This window comes from Triturus cristatus, chromosome 9, assembly GCF_964204655.1.
Source record: "Triturus cristatus chromosome 9, aTriCri1.1, whole genome shotgun sequence".
Taxonomy (NCBI): Eukaryota; Metazoa; Chordata; class Amphibia; order Caudata; family Salamandridae; genus Triturus; species Triturus cristatus.
Window position 1 is genome coordinate 359,975,476 of NC_140592.1, and position 23,598 is coordinate 359,999,073.

The window sequence follows — 23,598 nt, forward strand, 5'->3', positions numbered from 1 at the left end:
CGCTGCTAGTTTATCCCAATTAACTCTCAAGGCAGGCATCATCGTTTTCATTAATGTAATAATCCTACCAGGGAGTTCTGAAATCAAAGCCTCAGGCTTTGCACCACCCACTTGGTTTCTATCTGCGGCAATTATAGCATCCCAGTTTCCACCTAATTCTTGGGCATGATTCTCTTTACGAATCCTAGCCCATAATGCTTGTGGAACTACATTCCCCATCAACATATCGATATCTGCTAAATTCATGATGCAGGCTTCAACAGTTTGTGACAATTCTTTATAATAACCTGCAGGGTTTTTACGAGGATCCGGTAGAGACTGTTTAAGGGCTAAAACTTCAGATCTTTTCCAGGGGACATGTACCCATATTCGCTGAAAGTGAGCAGGAATAGGTGGATTACCACCTGCTCCTGGAACCTCTTCTCTCCATACCAGAGGAACCTCTCTCATTGGATAATTTTTCAGTGTTAACCTAACTGAGGGATTGGAATCTAGAAAAGTCTGTGAGGTAAATAAGATTGTATAGGAAACAAGTGTCTTTACAGCGTCCTCAACCTTAGAACCCACAATGAGTCCCTTATCAAAATCAGCCTGAATATCTAACAGACCTTGAGGAACCAAACCCAAGTCCATATCCTCCCATCCTTTAATAAGAGTATCACACATAGCATTGAAAACATATCTCTGCGTAGGCGCATTCCACTGTGAGAAGGTAGGCATAATGTCAGGTACACTATACCGAGGACCCTTCTCAATCCATTTACGAGCGAGAAAGTCCAATTTTTCTTGTTCTTCGGAAGCTGGGAACTGACTACGAGACTGTCTTCGAGAAAAAGCCAGAGACACATTTAATGCCTCAAAGAAAGGTGATAAAAGAACAGAGACCGTTTCTGTGAGTCGTTTACGCATAGACGGAGAATTGGACATAAGGATAGGGGACAAGGTATTAGGCGAACGAACGGAAGGGAAATCAGTAATTACCAGAGGAGCGGAAGGCGTATAAGATGAAGGTAAAGGAGTCGAAGGCAAAGCTGGCAAAGGCGGCAATACTTGAGGGGGCAAATGTGGAAGAGCCGGAGCAGGCGGAGGCGCAACTGGCGGCTGAACAGGCTGTAACAACGGGGGTGCATTAGCACCTTGTACATAGGGCGGAGGCAATCTCAATAGGTGAGACATCAAGGAATCCTCCTCTAAATCCTTTCTTTTATCAGAGGGGGAAGCTGGCAACATCAGATAGCATTTATCTATCGCCATACGATGCTGTCTCTCTGAAATTTCCTTTGCATTATCAACTTCATCATCTTTGAACTGTTGAGCAGCTTGTATAATTGTCATACCCTGTGCTTTCTTATCTCATTTTTCTTGCTTAATTTTTCTCTGTTTGGCTTCCTTACGCCAAAGGCGGAAAGAGTCAAACATTACCGGCCGGGCTTTTCTTTTGAATAAAATAGTTTCCAAATTATCTAGTATGTCAGGCTCAAAGCTACCATTTTCTGGCCATTTTAAAACACCATCATTCTTCGTGTATCGGATCCATGCCTCGTTAAAGGCAATGGGGCCAACACCATGTTTAGAATAGAGCTCATAAGTGGGAGTTCCAACCGAAGGAATCGGACAAGAGTCCTCCAGCCAGGAATCCCTATTACAACCAAAACAACATAGTTTCTCAAACTTAGTCAGACTAGGCATCGTTATTTCACTGGACTGTTCACAAACATCAAGGGGGTAAAATCAATTTACACAGCACAAATGTACTTACCCCTCGGCTTTGGTTATTGCAATACCCGAATCAAAGAACCTAAGAACCAAAGAACCAAAGAACCAAAGAACCTAAGGACCAAAGAACCAAATGTGGGAGCAACCCACCAATACTTAACTAAGATGTCTTCTTACACCAACAGAGGCCCCGTCTATCGTCTCGCCTTACCATACATCATCGAAAGAGGGCCAAGGCAGGACGGCAGTCAGGGCAGCAGTCGTCAGTAGCCGTCAGGAAGGAGTAACCGCGCTGCAAAAGACCTTCGGACCACTTTCGACATACAGGGGTCGCTTGACGTGGCTCGCGATTTCTCCAGAATTTTCTTGCGGGGTTCCTCACGACCTTCAGGAAGAAGCACTACCTCTAAAGCCGCCCCACGTTGGCCGCCAGTTGAAGAACCAGAACCAATTGGGCCTGGCGGCGCAGGGTACGCCTTAATCTCCTGGGTTCTCCTGCTTCAGCTAACAGAGACACGGGGACACTCTGTCGGCGTAAAAGATCAGATTTTATTAGCTGCAGCTAGTACAGTTGTCCTAGAAGTACACACGGTATGTTCTCAGGAGACTGCCACTTCACTCCGTGGCGCACAATCTTATATAGTACATAGATAACATATACATTAACACAGAACACACCTAAAACATACATGGAGGACCAATAAGGTAAAGTTAAAGATGGAACGTGTCCAATAGGAAAGGTTGAAAAACAAAGATATCGAGTAACTCGAAGAAGCCTCTCCTCCAACGGTGTTTGCTATCTCTCCCACAGGTTAAGGTATTAACATGTCTGTAACTGGTTTGCAGGTGGCGAGATACGTTCGTGTGTTTTAGAGGACCGTTGTGAAACAAGAGAATACGAGTGGAGGAAAGCGAAGGCCAGAAGATAAGATAAAGTCAGGAGAGAATAGTGTGAACCAGCTGATAGTTAAGACAGGGATTAGAAGAACCAGACAGGGATTAGTGTACTCGGCCAGTCTCTAACACCAGCTTCGTAAACAGAGGCACAAGGCTATTTTGACACAATATTGCAGGAAAAGCAGAAAAGGCTTTGTTCGTCGTGCTGCCTGAGTGAGGGCAACACAAAATGGCGGCAGAGCACAAAATGGCGGCTCAATGCGATCGTGATCGAAAATCGAATATCCTCAGCCCTGCTCGAGCACTTCCGCGTGACAGCTTTGATTTGGTATCCTAGTAATGCGTAATTAACTGTGTTGCCATCATTTTATCAACAGTACTGTTCTTCATATGATCAAGTTTGCCCAAATAACATCGCATATTAATGCAATATTGGAACTGAAATGTTGTAGCAGTCTGGTCAAATTACACCGCGTATTTTAGCATTCCTGCATTGATGAACATAATTGTGTGGCTACGAGTTACAGGTATTTCCTGCATGTTTCATTTTTGTGTGAGGAGAATATAGAACTAATATACAAAAACTCCTACCTGTAGTTCGGATCTCCATTTTTGTTCTTCCACGCGTCTTCTATGTTGTGCACTGAAACAGTAGAAGGACTGCTTTTATGAACAACTGAAATCGTAAAAGGACTATCTCGGGTGAAAAGAGAAAACATAAAAGGACTACTTAGAGAGAGAAGAGAAACTATAAAAGGTCCTAAATATTTGCTATCACCTTTGCGAACCCACTCATTTTTAAATACAACAACCCAATCACCCACTTGAACACATAACTGCCTCACACCCTTTCTCAAGTTGTAACTACTTATCATCCTTCTTTGTCCTCTTTCCACATTTTCTTTCACTTCACTGTGATCAATCCAAACCTTCTCTTTTCTACACAACCAAACAGGACACTCCATTTTCCTCTTAATTCCACATCTCTACTATCGTCAAATTCCCATCCTTGAACAATTTTAGATTCTACTTTCAATAGTACTGGGTCACACTCCCTGGCCTTATTCCAGTCTTCAAAAGACAAAGCCATCACTCAGTTATTGACAACAGCATCACCAACAATATCATTACAAATCTCATTGCAATCCTCACTCAAAGGCATCCTCGAAAAATAATCAGCAATTACATTCTTTTTCCTTTTATCTACTCAACTTCAAAGTTCAATTCCATGACAGACAACAACCACCTAGAAATTTTGGGTGTTACACTAGCTTCTAACCCCCTTCCACCTTTGAAGATAAACAATAAGGGTTTATGGTCAGTACGGACCCTGAAAGGAAGTTCCCACAGATAAAACTTAAAGTGACTTATGCCCGGAGGTGAAATGAGAAGGAATTCTGTTTTGAAGGTGTTGAGCAGGAGGTGGTTCTCGGTTAACCAGTTTTGAGTAGACGTTAGAGTAGTTTTGAGTGATATGAGGTTATCCGAGGAGGATATTTTCAGATAGAGTTGAGTATCATACGCATACATGTGGAAAAGAATGCTTGTGGAATTTTGTGTATTAGCTAAAGGTTCCAAGAACAAGTTGAAGAGTAAAGGAGATAGGGCGGACCCTTGGGGGACCCCCATGGAAACTGGAGAGGGCTGGGAGAGAGAGTGGTTCGACTTGATTCTTTGTAATCTATGGTAGAGGAAGGGTGAGAACTATTGCAACACCCAACCAGAGAGGCCCATCCTGTTCTTCAAAATGCATAGGAGGTTGTCATGATTGACAGTGTCAAACACAGAGGAAAGGTCAAGGAGGATTAGTAGGCAAGAATCATTTTGGCCAAGCATTTTTAAAATGTCATTCATAATGTGAGTCAGAGCCGATTCAGTGTTGTGCCCACTCTGAAAGCCAGATTGATGCTGGTCCAGGATTTGGAAGTTCTCGATGTGTGCACAGAGTTGTGATTGATCGCATATTTTCTAGGAGTTTGGCTAAGGTGGGGATGTTAGAGATAGGGCAGAAGTTGTTAGGTCAGCACTATCTTTTTTTATTTTTTTTATTTTTATTTTTTATGCTTGTGATTACAACAAAAGAAAGAAAAAACAGGCCTTAGTTCAAGACAGTAAGAAAATACAAGTTGATTATGAACGTATGCATTCCTATCGCAAAGCTTACTAAACAGTTCCGGCACAATATGAATTAATGAAAACAAATAGATAAGACTGCTTCCATCATTAGAGGAGACATTGTATAACATTTTGCAACAATACTAAGAGGCCAACTGCTAAGACTAGGTAGGGCATCAGCTATTGACCTATCCATGCTTCAAGTGGGGCCCAGATCTTTTTACCAAAGTCACACCTGGCTCTACCCCACCTAGCCCAGACTGCAGACTCCAGGTTATAAAGTGCTAGGATCCTCCCTCTCCAGTCAAAAAAGGTAGGTGACCCAGGACTTATCCACTCTGAGGTGATACAAAGACGAACCATGGCCATAGCTATTAACAAGAAGGCTGAAGAATAATGGGGCCCAATATGCTCACTATTACTTTGATACCCACAGAAAACTAACTCGGGGGAGAGAACAGCAGGGATCCCAAGATTGACATTAAGGAACTGCTCTACATCCTTCAAAAAAGGCTTCAGCTTTTGACATCCGAAAAACATATGGACATCGTCAGCCGCCATTAACCCACACCTTGGGCAGCTATGCCCCCCACAACCCACCCACTTAGATATCTTGGCTGGCGTATAATATAGGTCAAACAGAGCCATGTAGCACTGATATCGTAAGCTACCAGAAATAAGGACCCTGCCTGCTAATTCCAGGGAAGTAGGTATATCTATTCCTGTTACACCAAATTTGGCTTCTAGTTTTATCGTAGACGCAGTGATATCATCAGGAAGCCTTGTAAGTAAATGGCGATAGATTACCCCAATTCTAGAGCGCTTTGCAATAAGTTCAAACAACATTATCTTCCCAAATAGTGCTTCGGACTTCAGTTTGCTTCTCTCTATAAAACTACGTAGCTGTAAATATTTAAAGAAATCAAATGTATTAAGCAGATACCTCTCCTTAAGGCATGCAAAAGAGGCCAGCCTCCCTTCATGTCCTAGGTTGCCAAGTACAGTTATTCCTAGTAGAGCTGACCAGTTAAGGGTGACTTGATCCTGGAAGACTGCTGGCAAAAGCCGGGCTGCAGAAAAGGGTGTATAAAAGTTGATGTTGGGAACTAAAAATTTACGACGGACCTTACGCCATACCGAAAACATGGACCAAATGACCTTGAACCTAGTTCTTTTATAATAACTTGGTTCTAAAACCCGGACTAAGACTCGTTTAACATCCTCACCCAGCCCAATTTCAAAAATTGAGGGCCTACAGGCCAAAGAAGGGCCGGCGGCATCTCCCTACAGTGGTAAGACAAAGTATTGAATCATTGAAGACCAAAAATAGAATAATAAGCTGGGGACCACCATGTGAGCGAAGCTGGAACATCCATTTAGCCGCCCTTCTGGGCTGCTTATAACCCCAAAGAAACCTACTGCAAATTCTATCTGCCAAAGCTGAGCTGGATTGAGGTACCTCTAAGGGCACTGTTCTAAATATATATAGGAATTTAGGCAGAATCAGCATTTTAAGGACGTTGCATCTGCCGTAAAGCGAAAGATGAAGATTGTCCAACCTTGCCAATATTGTTTTTACTGAGTTGATTATGGGCAAAATGTTTAAATCTGGGATAGTGCTAACATGTGCTGTAATATATACGCCCAGATATTTTGCAGACTGCGCTATCGGGGCATCCGAGGGACCCATAGCTGCAGATTGAATAACTTGGGTCTTAACGGCATTAAGTTTGTAGCCTGAATAGGCTCCATACTGATCTGCTATGATTTTAACTGCCACATAAGCAGACGAGACATCCGAGGTCAGAACGACAATGTCATCGGCATAAGCTAACACCTTATAATCCGTTGAATGGATCGTAACTGGATGAGTGTCCTGCTCTTTCTCAATTAAATATAAGAAGGGTTCTATATACAGCGCAAAGAGCAGAGGTGAACACGGGAAACCCTGACGAGTGCCCCTTCCTACTATAAATGGCTTAGAAACTAGCCCAGAAACTGAGACAGTGGCTTTAGGGGTAATATACAAAGATTGGACTGCGTGGATAAATTCGGGGCCGAGGCCCTTCCAATCGAGAACCGCCCAGAGAAATGGCCAGGCGATCCTGTCGAACGCTTTTTCCGCGTCCAGCAGGATCGCCCCTACAGGTGATGATGTTGCCTGGGCCCAGTCCAATAAAGCCACTACTCGAGATACATGATTTGCTGTATCTCTGCCTGGGATAAAACCATGCTGACGAAGCGAGACCAAGGGGGTGATTATAGCTGCTAATCTAGATGACAAAGATTTTATTATCAGAATTTATAAGTGAGATAGGCCTAAATGAGGCAGGATCCAATTCGGGTTTGTCTTTTTTCTTAAAAAGAATAATATTGGTCAAGGTCCAGGAATACTTCCCAATTGTGCAGCCCTAAGAACTGAGAGAAGAACCCGACGGGTCTCCTGAGTAAACACTTTATAAAACTCTAGTGGGACTGCATCAGGACCTGCTGCCTTGCCATTGGCCAATGCTCCGATTGCTGTCTCAACCTCCTCCCATTCAATGGGGGCCGAAAGAGCACTTTTCTGTTGATCTGTAGGTTGGGTAGTTGGAATACTGGCCAAGAAGGCTGCAGCCTGCTGGTCTGGGTATACAATGCCGTTACTGGCTTCATTGTATAAGTTTTTATAAAACTGTTGAAATACCTCAAGAATCCCTTCTGGAGTTTCAAGAAGCTGACCATGTGAGTTCTGTATCTTGGTGACATAATTGGCCAACCCCTTCTGCTGAAGTCTCTTTGCCAGAACCCTGCCTGATCGCTCTCCCATTTCGAACATCTCGGAGCGATATTGCAAGAATTTAGCGGCTAGATCCTGACCAAAAAACTCCAGCAGAGAGGTCCTTGTCTTAGCTATTTTGACCTGGATTTGCGTAGTGTCTCTGCCTTCTCTTACAGCTTCAATCAGTTCTGTCTCTACTGTACTTAACTCTGCCAAGCGCTCGTAGATTTGTTGCTGGGCTGCTTTTCGACGGAAGAAGGAAAAACTCCTGGTCTCTCCCCTCATGGCCGCCTTGAATGAATCCCACACCACATTTTCAGAGGCTGTGCCAACATTAAAATCAAAGAATTCACTGATCCAGCACTTCATATGATCTATATAGGCCTGTTCTGTCAGCAGTTTCCTTTCGAACGTCCAAGCCCTAAACTCTAGTGCCTTCTGTGGCAGAGTATATTCTACAATAAGTAAATTGTGATCAGATAATACCCTTGGATGTAGTAAAATAGACGATGACATAACCAGCTGTTCGGACATAAAAAAATAATCTAGCCGGGACATTTTATTATGTGGGACCGAATAATATGTAAATCCGTCTAATAATTGATTATGGAACTGTCAACAATCTATCAAGAAATGTTCTTGTACCAAAGCTTGCAAAGCCCAAAACACCCTGGGCTTTTTCCCAAAATAAGATTGGTCCGTAGATAAATTAACACTAACCGCTAAATTGATGTTGAAATCTCCACAGAGAAAGGTAGGATTAGGATACAAAGCTAATTCGTTATTCAAGTGGTGCAGGACTGCCGGGTCATCTAAATTTGCCCCATAGACTGTACAAATTGTATAAGACCTAAGATTTAAAATTACCTCAACAATCGCCCACCTGCCTGCACTATCTTGACTGGTCCTTCTACAGGTACAAAGGCCGCGTCGTGCCAAGACTGCCACCCCCCTGATCTTAGAAGTTTGACGAGAGCAACCAATTAATTCAAATCCAGGTATCCGCAGCATACCCCGCTCATTCCAGGTAACGTGGGTCTCTCGAATACAGATCAGATCCAGCCGTAAGGCTGACAGCAGCTTTGAAAACAGAGCCCTTTTCCTCCCATTATTTAGCCCACAGATATTCCAGGAAGCTATCCTAATTTTTGCTTGCGCCATTCAATGTATATACAAATACCTGCACTATGATAATAGACATCTGACTTTACACGACTGCCAACAAATATCTTTTCTGTATCAAATCCATCGTAAAATACTGAACTACGCATACTTAAGTTGAACCACAAGCTTTTTTTAATACTCAATTTGACCCCCCTCCACCCAAAACACCCCCAGCCCGAGTAAGAGCCCCCGGACCCTGCTCTGAGCCACCCCCCCCACCCCACCAACCCCACCCCAACCAACCCCTACTTAGGGCAACAGGGACTAAGCCCTTGCGATGGAAGAGCCGGTAAGACTCACACTCCTGAGAGCGATCGCCACACTGTATAAAGAAAAATACCCCTATATTTTAATTTTCTCCTGGCTTCCACTACAACATTTACCCATATAGTGCAATTCGCAGAGCCAGTGAAAGCCAGTGATAGGCCGTATAAGAAATGCAAACACAAATCGGGTTTTAAGTGAGGGTCCGAGAAGGGGAGAAAGATAGAAAAACAAGCATTATTCAGAATATAATGTGTGCCAGCTGAACTTCACCCCAAAATCAAACCATGCTTTCCCTTATAACGAATCCAAATAATCCTTAGCTTTCACTTCGGATTGAAAAAATTTAACTTGGCCCTTAAAAATGACCTTAAGCTTTGAGGGAAAAAGCAAAAATGCCTGAGCCCCCTTTGACTGAAAAGAGGTGATTAGTTGGCGGAGGTGCCACCTTCGCTCAACAGTAGCGGGGCAAAAATCGGGGCGCACAAAAAAATTGACACCCCTTAGCAGACCTTTTTCTGCCAGGTCAAAAAGTTTCTCTCTGGCCAAAAAGTTATTTAAACAAATGAGGATAGCTCTCGGCTTATCCAAAGCTTGATTAGAGACCCCACTCTGCTTAAATGGAAAACGATGAGCACGTAACACCTCTGTCCCCCAGTCCCACTGCTGAGTCTCTGGGAATGCTTCTGTAAATAGTTCCACAATAAATTTCCGAGTGTCTGATCCTTCAATCCCTTCAGGAACACCAAGGACCCGGAGGTTATTCCGACGAGCCCTATTTTCAAGGTCCGTAAGTTTCCATATAATGTCTTCCCTTTGTGACTGGATAGTCGCAATAAAAAATTTTTGTGAGCTTAAATCGTCCTCCAGCATAGAAATTCTCTCTTCGGCCTCGCCTACTCGCGTGGCGATTTCGGTGCAGGTTTTTGTGACCCGCCGTATAGAGTTCTGGAGACGACGACAAGCCCCTTGTGTCCAAGCGCTTTCCTGCCATGACTCTTCCCTGTGAGCCATAATAGATTGATCGATCACTGCCAATGTAATTTCCGTTGAAGGAGAGCCCGAGACTGGTCCACAGTTAACAGCGTCTATTGAAGGCAGCCCATGCACAAGGGGATCTTCAAATGGGGTCCGCCCAAAAAACGAGTAATCCCAAGTTAGGGAGCCTGCTTCCAGGTGCTCCTGATCTGGGGCTCTTACAGATTTCCGAACTGTTCCACTAACTGTATGTACAGGTTCGCTGCTGTCCCAATCCCCCGGGTCGCTGGCATCAGACCACTCCTTGCCTTCTACAGGATCATTCTCCTCCTCTGAGGACATAGTGTGGTCCGAAAGAGAATAGAACTTGTCTACTGCCTCGGCATCGACCCTTACAGTCTGGGGTACATATTGTGAAGGTCCATCCAAGTTTGAGATTAACTCCCCAGTACCGCTGGCCGAAATACCATCTGCTGGAACTACAACTCCCAGAATGCCTTCTAGCTGAGTGGGTCCCACTGAAACCAGACCTGGAACAGAACTAGTCGCTGCAATAGCCACAACTGAATGATTAGGCGCTATATCCTCTGAGGCTGGAGAGACCACGGGGGCAGTAGAAGCATTGGGACCTTTCGCGGCGGGTTTCTTAATAGATTTAGTGATTAGTGCTGTTGCCGCCAGAGCAGCTGCTCTCTCCCGTCTCCCCCCAACAGTTTGCGGTGATTTTGACTGCTCACCTGACTTGCAAAACATAATAGGAATAGTCTGACCTGTTTTCCGAATCCCGGCGCTGACAGTAGGAACTGCACCCACTCCCTCAGCCGAGAGATCACCTCCGGATGTATCCGAAAACTCAGAGGCTCCGTCAACTACAGGCGCAGGCATAGGTGTCTTTGTGGTACGGGTTGCTGCTCCACGACCAACGCTGACTCCCGCAAGTGAGGCGGAGGCCAGGGCAGTCCGAGCCTGTGCCTGAGTCCTTGGGGCTTTCGGGGGCATTCCTACCGGTCTCCACACGAAGATCCCACGAAATGGTGAAACAGAGCCGCGCACCAGGGACGCAGAGCGAAACAGCAGCTGGCCAAGGCGTCTGTCAAAAAGCGTCAGGAGTCGCCACAGCATACCGTCACGTCACAAAAGGGATCCGAGTCAGTGTCCGCCGCATAGGGGTAGGCTACAGCAAAAATTCAGGTAAGCATCCCAGTGTGGCGAAGCTCAACAGGGGAGAATCTTAGCCCAGCTCAGCCGGCCATGGACATGGCCGCCATCTTGCCACGTGAGTAGGTCAGCACTATATGCATTAGTTTTTTTAGTATGGGTAATACCTGAGCTGCTTTTAGGCAATCTGGGATCATGCTTTGTGACAATGAAGCATTGATGATCTTTGTCCAGATGGGAATGATGGCGTCCTTTCTTTGAAATAGAAGGTAGCAACGGGTTGCTAAGGTGATTAGATGGGTTGATACTCTGAAGAATCTTGTTGATGTCTCTTTCACTGAAAGGAGTAAAGGTGCCCCATGCAGCATTGTTCTTGGTGCTCAGGCTGATTGGTTTGAGCTTCACTAGGATGGTAGGAGGTGATGCGGACCCATAGGATGGCAATAGAGCCTTCTTAGAAGCGAGTGAACTTAGATATCACAGGGAGATATCCACTTATACAGATATGCCCACACCCTGCTTTAGGGGTGACTTACCAATACCACATAAAGTGCTGGTATGTTTACTCTTCGGTTGTCTCTGAAGCAAGAAACGCAGGCTACAGTGGCAGTTTGCATGAGCTTGGTGAGGGGTCTTTTAGGGTGGCACAATTTGTGCTGCAGCCCTTATGGATCCTCTTTAGTTCCAAGGCCCTAGGAACTGGGGTTACCACTTACTAAGGACTTACAGGGATCCTAAAGGGGTGCCAATTGTGGAACAATCTTGCAGTTCAGTGAAAGAACACTGCTCTTGGGGACCTGGTTAGCAGGAACCTAGTACACTGTCAGTCACAGGTGCACCAGATACCGGGCAAAAAGTGGGGGGTAACTATGTCAAAAGAGGCACTTTCCTACACACACCAACACCAAACTTCGTTTTGGAAAACCTTCCCTTTGTTGTTTTTCCAAATATATCTATATTTTGATTTCTGGACCTAGCAGTCCTTCTTCACTTACTGGACCTTCCAGTTCTCATGTATGTCATGATCATACAACTCCCATTCCCATGCTACAGGCCTTTCGTATTGCACCGTTATATCGACTGAAAAATATCATCTGACCATAATTTCATGGTCAAAATATGGTGACTAAAAACATAACAACAAAAGTATTAAAGCTTTTTTTAAAACTGTTTTACAATAATTTTGTATTTTAAAATATCACTTATATTTTTTTATTATTTTATTGATTTGTTCTTTGTTTTTATGTTTTTATCTTATCGTGCTTTTTTAAAACTTATTTAAAAAATGTTTATAGTAATGAAATGGTGTTGCATCGTCACCTGCATCACAAAGGAATAGGTCAGGCCTGCTTATTATTATGCAAGTAGAAGATGTAACCATAGCCCAGGTCGCCATTTAGTGCAGGGTCTGGGGTAAAGAGCCCCAACTGCCCTTCCCTTGTGGCGGCACTTGCTTAATAGGTCATTTAATGGTGTTAGCTTTACAAGAAAAACACTGATATCTCTCTGGCACTGAGTGCAACAGCCCTTATAGAAATTCTATTCAATGATGCAGTCCCTGTTACATTTCAAGTTTTACTACATGCTGCATGTTTTATGTTTTCCAATGTCCTAGGTGTAAAATATTGGGTTGTTGGTTGACTGGGGTGTGAACTCTGGTCAAGCAGGAACCAAAATCCTTGTCAGGGTGAGGCACAAGACAACTCTAAATTAGAGACTGTGCTCAGACCTCTAGTAGATTGGTACAGAACAATCGGGCTTAACTTAGAGTTTTTGTGCAACACTTCAAACAGTAATAAAGTGAAAAAACCCACAAAAAAAGATCACACATCAGTTTGAACAATAGAGTATTTTTTAATAAATGAAGCAAGACCAAAATGACAAAAATACAATCAGTCGAACCGGAGATGTGCAAGTTTAAAGATTTCAAGTGAAATTTGCGCCAAAAAGCGCAAAGCGCCAACTCTGGATATTTTACTGCGCCGGACCAGGACAAAGTCATAGGCTCAGGCTGACCACGATGGAGCATGAACTGACTACAGGGATTCAATTAGGCCCACTAAACAAAATACCTTAGTTAAATCCTGGCTTAAGGAGCATTGCGAGGGTCGACTTCAACTAGTTCCAAGATGTTGCAAGGCTTCGATGCGAGGTCCTGTGTCATCATTGAGGATCCAGTCGACAAGGGTTTGTAATGCGAAGTCTAGCATCAAGGATGCATTGTGCAGTCGGGGTGATGCATCGGTTCCAAGGAGCTACTAGGCTGCAATGCGGAGTTTGGCATCATCATCAAGGCTGGTGTTGACGAGGGACAAAAGAGCTTGTGCCAAGGATGAGTCGGGCAACGGCGGTTCCAATGATGCGGCGGCCTGTAATGTGAGCCTTTGCAATGTGGAAGTTTCATGCAGTGGCGACGATGTGTTCGGTCTGCTTGGGTTTGCATAGCACAACAGAGAGGATGCTTTGGTTCCGTGGGATCCACTGGGGCTGGTAGAACACCTTAGGCTCAGTTCCAATGGTCCAGAACTGAGGTACCACCACTTGGTAGGATGGAATATGGCAGAGTACAGTGCTGGGGTCGAAGTTGTTTTAGCCTTCTATCCTTGAGGCTCAAGTCAGGAGGCCAGTCAACTACCCCTTGGAGTCACTCTGGGGTCCTGGGTTCAACAGATGCAGGTCCAGTCCTTCTCACCCATTCAAGAGGGCAGCAGATCAGCACAGCAGGGCAGCAGTCATTCAGAGCAGCAGTCCAGCAGAGTGGCAGTCCTTTCAGAAGCACAACAGTCCTTCTTCCTCTCAGAGGAGCAGATCCACAGGTCCAGAAGTGTACTGAAGAGTTGGTGCCTGGGTATTTCTTTGAAGTGGGAGAGACTTCTAGAGATTTTGCATTGAGGTCCCCATGCATGCTGCCTTCCCTGTCCTGGCTCCAGACTAACTACTGTAGATATTCACCCCCTCTATGTTGAAGCAGGACCCAGCTTATTCAGGTGTAAGTAGGGCTGTAGCCAGCCCTGCTCTTCCGTGCTGCCAGTGATGGCCCATCCAGGTATGACTCAGCTCTCTATTGTGTGAGGTTGTCTAGGAGTAATACACAAAGCCAAGATGCCAACCACACGAGTCATGTCACCCAGAGACAGGCTGCATACACTAAGGGCCAGATGTACAAACATTAGGAATACCAATTTCCTAATTGCGATTCTCTCCGAATTGCAATTAGGAAACCATTATTCCTAATGTATGAACCTCTTTTGAGTTTCATTAGCGGTTCCTAGTGGGTTGCAAATAAACCTAGCACAATCATATTAAGGGGATAGGTCGCAATGTTCAACCCCTTAGCAATTGCTGTTATCACAGGGATGGTGGCCTGCCGGGGTAAGTGGATCTGTGAATCAGGCTGTTTGCGATCAGAAAAATGCTTTGTACGTCTGGCCCTAAATGACTAAGGCAGGAAAATGCCAACTTCCTAAAAGTGGCATTTTTTAAATTGTAATTTAAAATCTAACTTGACCATGAAAGAGGATTTTTCATTACAATTACAAAGACACCAAACATGAACTGGTCACCTACTACCATTTGGAAATTATCACTTATTAACTGTAATAAGGTAACTCCAATGTTAGCGTATGGGAGAGGTAGGCTTTGCAGTAGTGAAAAACTAATGTTGGAGTTTTTCACTACCAAGACATATGAAACCAAAAGTAGATGTCCCACTTTTTAAATACACTGAACCCTGCCCTCTGGGCTGTCCAGGGCCTACAGTAGGGGTGGCATATGTGGTAAAAATTGAGGTTTAGACTTGGCAAAAGTTTTATTTTGCCAGCCCGGCATGGCAGTTTGAAAGCTGTGCACAAAGGCTGCAATGGCAGACCTAAGATGTGTTTAAAGTGCTACTGAAGTGGGTGGAACACTCAGTGCTGCAGGGCCACTAGTAGCATTTACTTTACAGACCTGTACACAGATAGTGCCATTTTAGTAGTGACTTACAAGTAAATATGCCAATTGGTCATCAGCCAATTCTGCCATGTTTTAAGGAGAGAGCGCAAGCACTTTAGAATTGGTTAGCAGTGGTAAAGGGTGCAGAGTTCAAAAGTCAACAAAAACAAGTCAGCCAAACAGGAGGGTTGAAGGCAAAAAGTTACAGGGAAAACCACGCCAAGGATGCCATGTCTAAATTTAGGACTTTTTCCTATTCCCAGATTTATTTCTGTACTTTTGTTTTTCATCAAAATTACGAGACTTGTATAGCATGTACTGCAAACTGAGTCACTGCTATGAGATCAGGCTGTGGATGGATGTTCCTTAAGAGCACGATTGAGAGTTCGGTGTTGAGACTAAAGGCAGTAAGAGTTTCTAAAAGTGGCTGGCATGAAGGTGTTCTGACTAAATCCTTATTCAAATATTGGCCTTTCTGCGGAGAACAATGAGCCATGGTCACATATGTGCCATTTGTAATTACAATATTTGGGAAAGTATGTGGAGGGGATACAACCCTTTTGAAATATGGCCAGCTCCACAGGAATAGAAAAGGCAGTGTGTGTGAGCGAAGATAGTGAAATGAACGGAAGTGCATGTCGAATGGGAGAGAGGATTGAAATGGCATTAATGAAGAGGAAGGAGATGTAGTGTGAGACATGGCTCAGAAACAAAGAGATGAAACTGATGAGAAGGAAAGAATGGTAATTATAAGACTACTGAATAAAAATCAGAGCTAGCAAAGATAGGTAAAGCCAGCAGGTCTTATTTAACTTGGATGTATATGTTTCTTGTTGAGTGTTTTATTTAGATGTGACAACAAAAGCACAGACAGAGGCCCTCAAATATGTCAGATGACACTCTGTGGTTAGCACAAGGTTCTAGCTCACATGATTTATGTCAGGCCTATATTTGCGTAGACCACACAACTTGTAAATGGTTCCTAGTTTTGTTTGTTTTACAATGCCTCTTTCAGCGACTTCCCCACATTTAAGTCCTAGATGAAGCACATTCTATGACCCCTCAACCAGTGCTTAAATTGAGCTGGTGCTTTCCGGTGCTCAGCACTGACACTTAATTGGTTTCCGGTGCTCCGCACTGGCACCTAATTGTCAACACCATACTTAGAACTGTCCACCACATGGTGGCGCTGATCATCTAATTTAGAGATGAGCAGAACAACGGTAGTTAAGGACTACAATATACATTAAAATTGCTAATACCTGCCACCCCAGCCATTCCTTTAGCTTTGGGAACAGGCTCGGTTCTAGAGGGTGGGCCAGGTGGGCCAGGCCCACCCAAACATGAGCCTTGGCCCTCACAGTGACTGCATGAAGAGCAATAGAAAATGGCCACTTCAATTTAAAACGTTCCTCCGAACGTTGTTTTTGTTCCTGTTTTAGGAGTTGTGTGATTGGGCCTGGGCTCTTTCTCACAGGCACCCCCAATCATGCATCTCTTTTTAGGAAGGTGGGCTGTGTCCCCGCTCACTCCTGCAGTTACAATAGGGGCATGGCGAAGGGGACAAATCCTTTCTTTGGCACCGGATAACCATGAGAGAGAGAGGCTACGGAGAGATGAGGGGCACTGTAGGAGAGTGGTAGTGAGGAAGTCTGTGGAAAAGGTCATGAGGGGGAGAGGCTACGGAGAGATGAAGGCCATGTTGAAAGGTGGTAGTAAAGGTATCTACAGAGAAAGAGGTAATTGGTGGGGCACCAAAAAAGACTTTCACACCAGCGCTGAAGCCGGCTCTGTTATGGCCTTTCTATTTTGTTTATTTAATTAGCAATCGGGTCATTAGAGCAACTGTGGAACATATTTTAATGTGCGTTATAATTAGATTTACTTCTATATTCAATGTTTTAAGTTTGAAGGTGATTTTCCTAATGTTTTTTACCTGGAATAATGAAAGTGGAACCGGATGGTGGCCCATATGGGGCTGGGGCCCAAGATCAGCTGTTAAGTAAGGTGCGCTATAGAGGAGTGGTAGAAAAGTGGATAATCAAGCCTGGAAGGGAGTGCACTGCAGAGTCCGGGGTCAGGTGGAGGTAGTAATGAAGAGGGATTCTCCCTGAAGGCTCGCACAGAGGGTGTCACATGCCTGATACTCCCACCTCAGAAACCTCCTTGTCCCATCAATTACATGGAAAAAAACACTTAATTGAGAGTGATAACATTTAGAAAGAGATTTGAAAAGAGTGCGTTTTAATGGGCCTTGTAAGACTAAGGAGAGATAAAGGAGGGCCCTTAAGCAGGCCTGGCTAGATATATAATCGATAAATCAGGCCTGCAGTGGCCGACCCGAATGCACCCTTGGCCCATCCAAATAAAAATCCTTGGAGCCTGGCCTGTTTGGGGACCTGAAATAATCGGTACTGTTGCATTTACATGCGAGAGAGATGGTTAGTAGTAGGCAGTGAAGACAAGGGCGATGGGTGGTGCTAGCTGCAGTGGCCTCCTGGTCAGTGCCCTGGCACTTAATATTTTACAAACTAAGCACTGCCCTCAATAAAGTCCCTCATGCCAGCTGCCTGGCCTGCACTTGTTGGAGTCATGAGGCAAAAATCCAGGTGGGCTCGAAATGCATAGTAGCCCATGCGAATACCATGATCCTTGCCTCTCTGCCAAAATCCTCCAACCCTGACCCAGATGTCTATAGATTGAACACTCAAATTCCCAAGGAACGACTCTGCTACTTTTTATTCCCTTGCACCACCACGTAGCAGGGGGAGTAAATCGTCCCTTCTTTCTGCCTCTTATTTTTCCACTTTTGTTAGTCATCCCCAATTCTTCGCACCCCATTGTCTTTCTCTATATATTTCTGCCCCTGTATCTTTCCATCCAGCTCATCCTCTTTTTCGCTATTTCTCTCTCATTTTCCCCTCTCTTTTTCTCCTCTTCTTTCCTTCATCCTTTGACAAATCTTCTCACCCACCTCTTGTCATTTCTCTGAGGTCTATCGCATTCAAAATGTTGTTATCTGAGCTGCTCTTCCTTGTCATACGGTCTATCTTTTTCCCCTCCAAATTCCTTCATTTTATTTTGTTCCGCTCTATTTATCTGCTTTTCTCTATCTTTTACAGCGTAATTTCTTCTGTTCAGTTTGATTTTTGTTGTTTCACTTAGCGTCACAAATAACCTCAACTTACAGCTCCAAAGCACATAAGTACTCGCGCTCTCAATTCTGCAATTGGCAATATGAACAGAAAGCTTGTTACTGTAAGTAAACTCCTGTGGTCTGCCGAAGGCATTGACCATAAGAAGTTTAAGGTGACAAGCCATAACTAAAAGAAGAAGAAAAATAATAAACTCTTTTGTACGGTAGCTATTTGACCTGGATTTTGTAGATTCTCTTCAAATCCATGACTTAGATTCAGTTAAATGTCACAAGCTTTGAAGGTTTATTTGGGGATGTGGCCTAACGGCCAGATCTGCCCACTTCGAAGTTGGGGGAACCACGTTCAAGTCTCGGCGTTGGCTCAACATCCTGTGATTCTGGGCAAATCTCCTGTGCCTACCAAAAATAAATGTGCCCTTGTATAACGTAACTGGTGCTCATGTAAAGCACTCCAATACCTGCGAGTAAGCCTGGGCGGAGTTCGCAAAGTTTTACATGGAACTCCACGAAGTGCAAAAAAAACTCAGCCGTGATACCCGGAGCTCCGCGGGCAGCAGAGTGCATTACATAAATGATGTTCGAGGTGATTTTCAGTGCCAGGTGCTTGTCCGCGTACGGCACCATGCACAGCGCAAGTGGGCGCTGCTTCCTTTCTGCCGCTCAAGTAGATTTTTACTCGAGCTGCAGCTTTCTCAATGCGAGCAATCGCGAGCATACGCGACCACTCTAAATGAGAAATCTGACAGCCCGCGTTGAGAAATCTCGCCGGGAGGCTGATTTTACACTCTCGTGTTTTCCAACTTGATGTTGACGATCAGGAACGAGGAAAAATTTCACCGGGAGGTGGATTTTCCTCACTCCCATTCGCCAACTTGACATTGACCAAAGCAAGCGAGGAAAAAACCTCCACTACGCGGAGCGGAATGTTTCAGATCTCCGTGAGCTCCGTATAACTCAGAGTGCAGAAAACTCTGCAAACTCCGTGAGCGGAGCAGATTTCACAGCCCAGACTTACCTTTGGGTTGAGTTGGCACTATATGAAACTGCAAAAAAAGACTTTGAAGTTATAATGCAATTTTCGACTATACTAAGTATGCGACCTGGAGAACTTATCTGCTCATTAGTCATGACTCAGTTGAAATTTCTTCTGTATAAAACACTGTGCATTTCTTATCCTGATGATGGCCTTGTACTAAACAGAGAGTCAAACAACTGACATTTTTTCTCGACCGGGTCAGCAATTTGGATCTATTTTGGACCACAGCACTGGCTTCATCCTGGCTGAGACTCATATATGTAAAGAAAGACTGCTTCATGTAAAAAGGAAATCTACTTTGATACTTATTATTGAATTTTGGGCCGTGCTTAACTAGAGCCCCTGGTTGAACATGGGCCCACCGCCATTCAATTATGGGAGCCTGTACTTATTGTACCTCATTAGACTTTGGCTCAGACAATAGAGAGAAAAGCAGTCAAAGGGGAAAGAAAGAGGAAGAGAAAAACAGAAAAACTTGACTGAAGCAGGAACCTGCCAAAGCGAGATAAAATGGCGGGCAGCGTCTGGAAGAGGATGAAAGAGGCAGAGGTGGCATCAAGACTACGCAGCCTTGTTGAGCTCGTCAACATTCAATAGCGTAGGCTGCAGCCACCTGAGTAAAACGAGGGGCCGCGCACTTTTACAAATTAAGCATTGTTTTTGTATTTTATATATGAGATATACATATATGAAGAACATGAAATTGGACATTATTGATTATTTAGTGTAGAGTTCCATATATTTGGTGAGCGACCATTAAATCATGCATTGGCAAAGCCAATGGAACTTTCCTTTTGGCTTTGCCTATGTGTACCTCTTGCCTTTGCTGTATAAACGTGCATGTATCATCACACATGTGCACGTTTGCATCATGAGGCTACTGTAGCTGAGGTATGTGCGTGCACGCGTCACTACGCATGTGTGCTCATCCTTCATGATGTGTCAGCCATCTATTTTTATTTACAGTTCCATGATAACAGATACCGTTGGTGTGGTAAATTTAAAAATAAATATACATAAAAGGTGCAGGAAAGCAGACTGCACCCTTTGAGCACTCCTAAAAAACCTTTTTTTTTTAATAAAATAAAAAAGAAATGGCATGTGCGCAGGAGCAACAGGGGATCAATGGGAGAACAACATAAAGTATGGGCAAAAAAAGTGGGGCATGTGAGCAACGGGCGCAAGAGGGTGTTATAAAAAAATGTAGAGTGGGTGTTGGAATGGTGCTGGAAGCAAGGGGACTAGGGTGACAGAGCAACACAGGGAGTGCAGGGGGCCGGTGGTGTGAAGGGGAAAGAAGCCCACAGGTGAGGGAAAAAAATACCCATCCAATCCCATATAGTGCTAAAAGAAAAGAAAGAGGGACATATTATCAAGCACGGCGTTAAAATTATCGCCGCTTTAGCGGCAGAAAACTGCCGCTAAAGCGGCGATAATGGGCTTGATAATATACCCTTGAGAATTCCAATAGAACCCCAGGTTCACACCGGCGCATGGGCTTCTATGGGAATTCTCAAGGGTATATTATCAAGCCCATTATCGCCGCCTTAGCTGCAGTTTTCTGCCGCTAAAGCGGCGATAATTGTAACGCCGTTTCTTGAATATATGCCCCAGAGTTCCCTGAATGTGAGCAGAGGAAATATACAAGGCATTCAATCCAAACATGGTAAAGATGAAATGCTCCTGAGATGGGACAAAAACTAATAGAAAGGGAAGCTTTGAATAAGAAGCAGGGAAATTAGATAAGAAAACGTTCAATCAATGTGATAGACTGACTCAAAACCAACAATATGTGTATATTTTAATGTTTTTAATGCATTGAAGACAATACTTCTTCAACAACAGACAGCAAAAGCTATCGGCAGGCGAGACCTAAAAGAAGGTCAGGGCCTTTCTGCTGAGCCAACAGAATATGTGAAATGGGTTCCAACTGTCTAAGAACTGACAGTGTTAAGAGAGCTGTATTAATTATTAATTGATTCAAATCTTTAATTGTCTTATTTAGAGCCTGGGGTCTTGGAAAGGCTTTATGCATAAAAAGAGAATATTAAGCATTAAATACAATTCTTTTCTCTCTGAGAGAGAAACACGAACTAGTTTTGTTCTTGTTCTACTTAATTTTTCTGTAAATCTCCTGACTCCATCAAGGGTACATTCCCTTCTGTTTCTCCCACCTCTGCCTCTTCCTTACATCTCTAATTTAAAGTTTAGCTATCATTTCCCCCTATCTGACTACCATCTCTCATCATCATCAAATAACTCACCAAGAAATTGCGATAATTACCGCAAAGCGCGCTTAGCGCTGTTTTTTTTATTGCTTGCTATCGCTGGATTTCATCGCTGAGATAACGCGTTATTATCAATGCTTAGCTCCAAGGCGATGGAAAATCCAGTGATAGCGGCAAAACCCAGAAATAGCGCGAGAAAATCAGCGATACATTCTACACGCTAATGGAAACCTTGCTAATAGGCAGGTGAGGACTTAACCTTACAATCCACCCCCCCATTGACTAGAATGGTTAAGTCAGGTTTTTAGCAGGTGTTAGATTCCAGCGATATTCGCAGTTAGCGCACATTTTTTTAGCGCTTCGCGGACATTGCTAATAGGGGGAAGCTGTGTTAGCGACTGTTTTCAGTCGCTTTAAGTTGGGAACGCCTACTTTGCATGTCATTAGCGATATATATCGCTGATATGCAAAGCGGCAACAAAACGGTCGCTTTTGCCATAAAGCTGTCGCTAACAGCTGTTAGCGACAGCTTGCTAATAGGGTGAGAGAAATATCACCTCTTTAGCGGCAAAAAGTGCCGCTAAAGCGGCGATAAGGCCCATGCTAATATCCCCCTCCATCTTTAACAGGTCATGACCTCCCAGCATTTCTTTGTTTGGACACTCTCCCCTTGGTCTTTTCTGCCAAACCTCACTCATTTTGTGTTACACTAAAGCATTTAGGGGGATATTACCAAGAAATTGCGATAATTATCGCAAAGCATGCTTAGCGCTGTTTTTTTTATCGCCGGCTATCGCTGGATTTCATCGCGGAGACAACGCTTTATTATCAATGCTTTTCTCTAAGGTGATAGAAAATCCAGCGATAGCGGCGAAACCCAGCAATAGCTCGAGAAAACCAGCAATAAATTCTACATGCTAATGGAAATCTTGCTAATAGGCAGGTGAGAACTTAACCTTACAATCCACCCCCCCATTGACTAGAATGGTTAAGTCAGGTTTTTAGCAGGGGTTAAATTCCAGCAATATTCGCGGTTAGCGCAATTTTTTTTATCGTTTCGCGGGCATTGCTAATAGGGGGAAGCTGTGTTAGCGACTGTTTTCAGTCGCTTTAAGTTGGGAACGCCTACTTTGCATGTCATTTGCGATATATATCGCTGAGATGCAAAGCGGCAACAAAACGGTCACTTTTGCCATGAAGCTGTCGCTAACAGCTGTTAGAGACAGTTTGCTAATAGGGCGATAGAAATATCGCCGCTTTAGCGGCAAAAAGTGCCGCTAAAGCGGCGATAAAGCCCTTGCTAATATCCCCCTCGGTTACATTGCTGCATTACCAAAAGGCCTGAAATATGTGAGAAATAGCAGCTCAGAGGAAAGTGTATTAATTCAACATCAATGGCTCACATGGCTAGGGTGCCAATGACCGACTTATGCCCTGACCCTGGCTTGTTTTAGCAATCCTGGGACATTATTTCTAGATTTTGTTTTAAAAGATTTTTTGCTGTCCAACCACGCCTGGAAACCGTCAATAAACATTGGAAAAGCCTGGTCTTGGCAAGCTGGTGTGATGATGACTAAATTCTTGAAAGGGAAGGTCACAGAAATAATAATAAGAAAAAATAATAAAACATGCCACCATGTAAACCTGGTGGCCATATGAGCGCAATAAAATATTTATTTTGTAAAAATAAGCATTGCATATAATATTAATAGAACAGCAAGGGTACTTCCTAGCAGCAAGCACTTAGACCAGGTATAGAAACCATTTTTAGGTTTAATGCATATCACAGGAATATATGATTCCTAGCAGCGCAAACAAACGTACTGTTGACTAGGCCTGGACGGAGTTCTGCTTTGTGGAACTCCGCGAAGTGACAAAACAATTCTGCCGCATTCCACGGAGTTCTTCAAGTGACTCAGTGAGGTAAGTCAAGATGCTTGCGCTGATTTTTAGCACCGGGCATTTGTCCAGGACCGTAAATTCAGCACAAACTGCACCATGTTTAGGGCAAGAGGGCGCACCTTCTTTCTGCCGCTCGAGTAGATGTTCTACTCGAGCGGCAGCTTTCCCAACACGAGCGGGATTTCTCAACACCAGTGGTTAGCGACATGCCGCGACCGCCCGGGTTGAGAAGCCTTGCTGGGTGGTGCTCTAGTGTTGGGTTTTCCTCGCTCACACTCCCCAACATAAC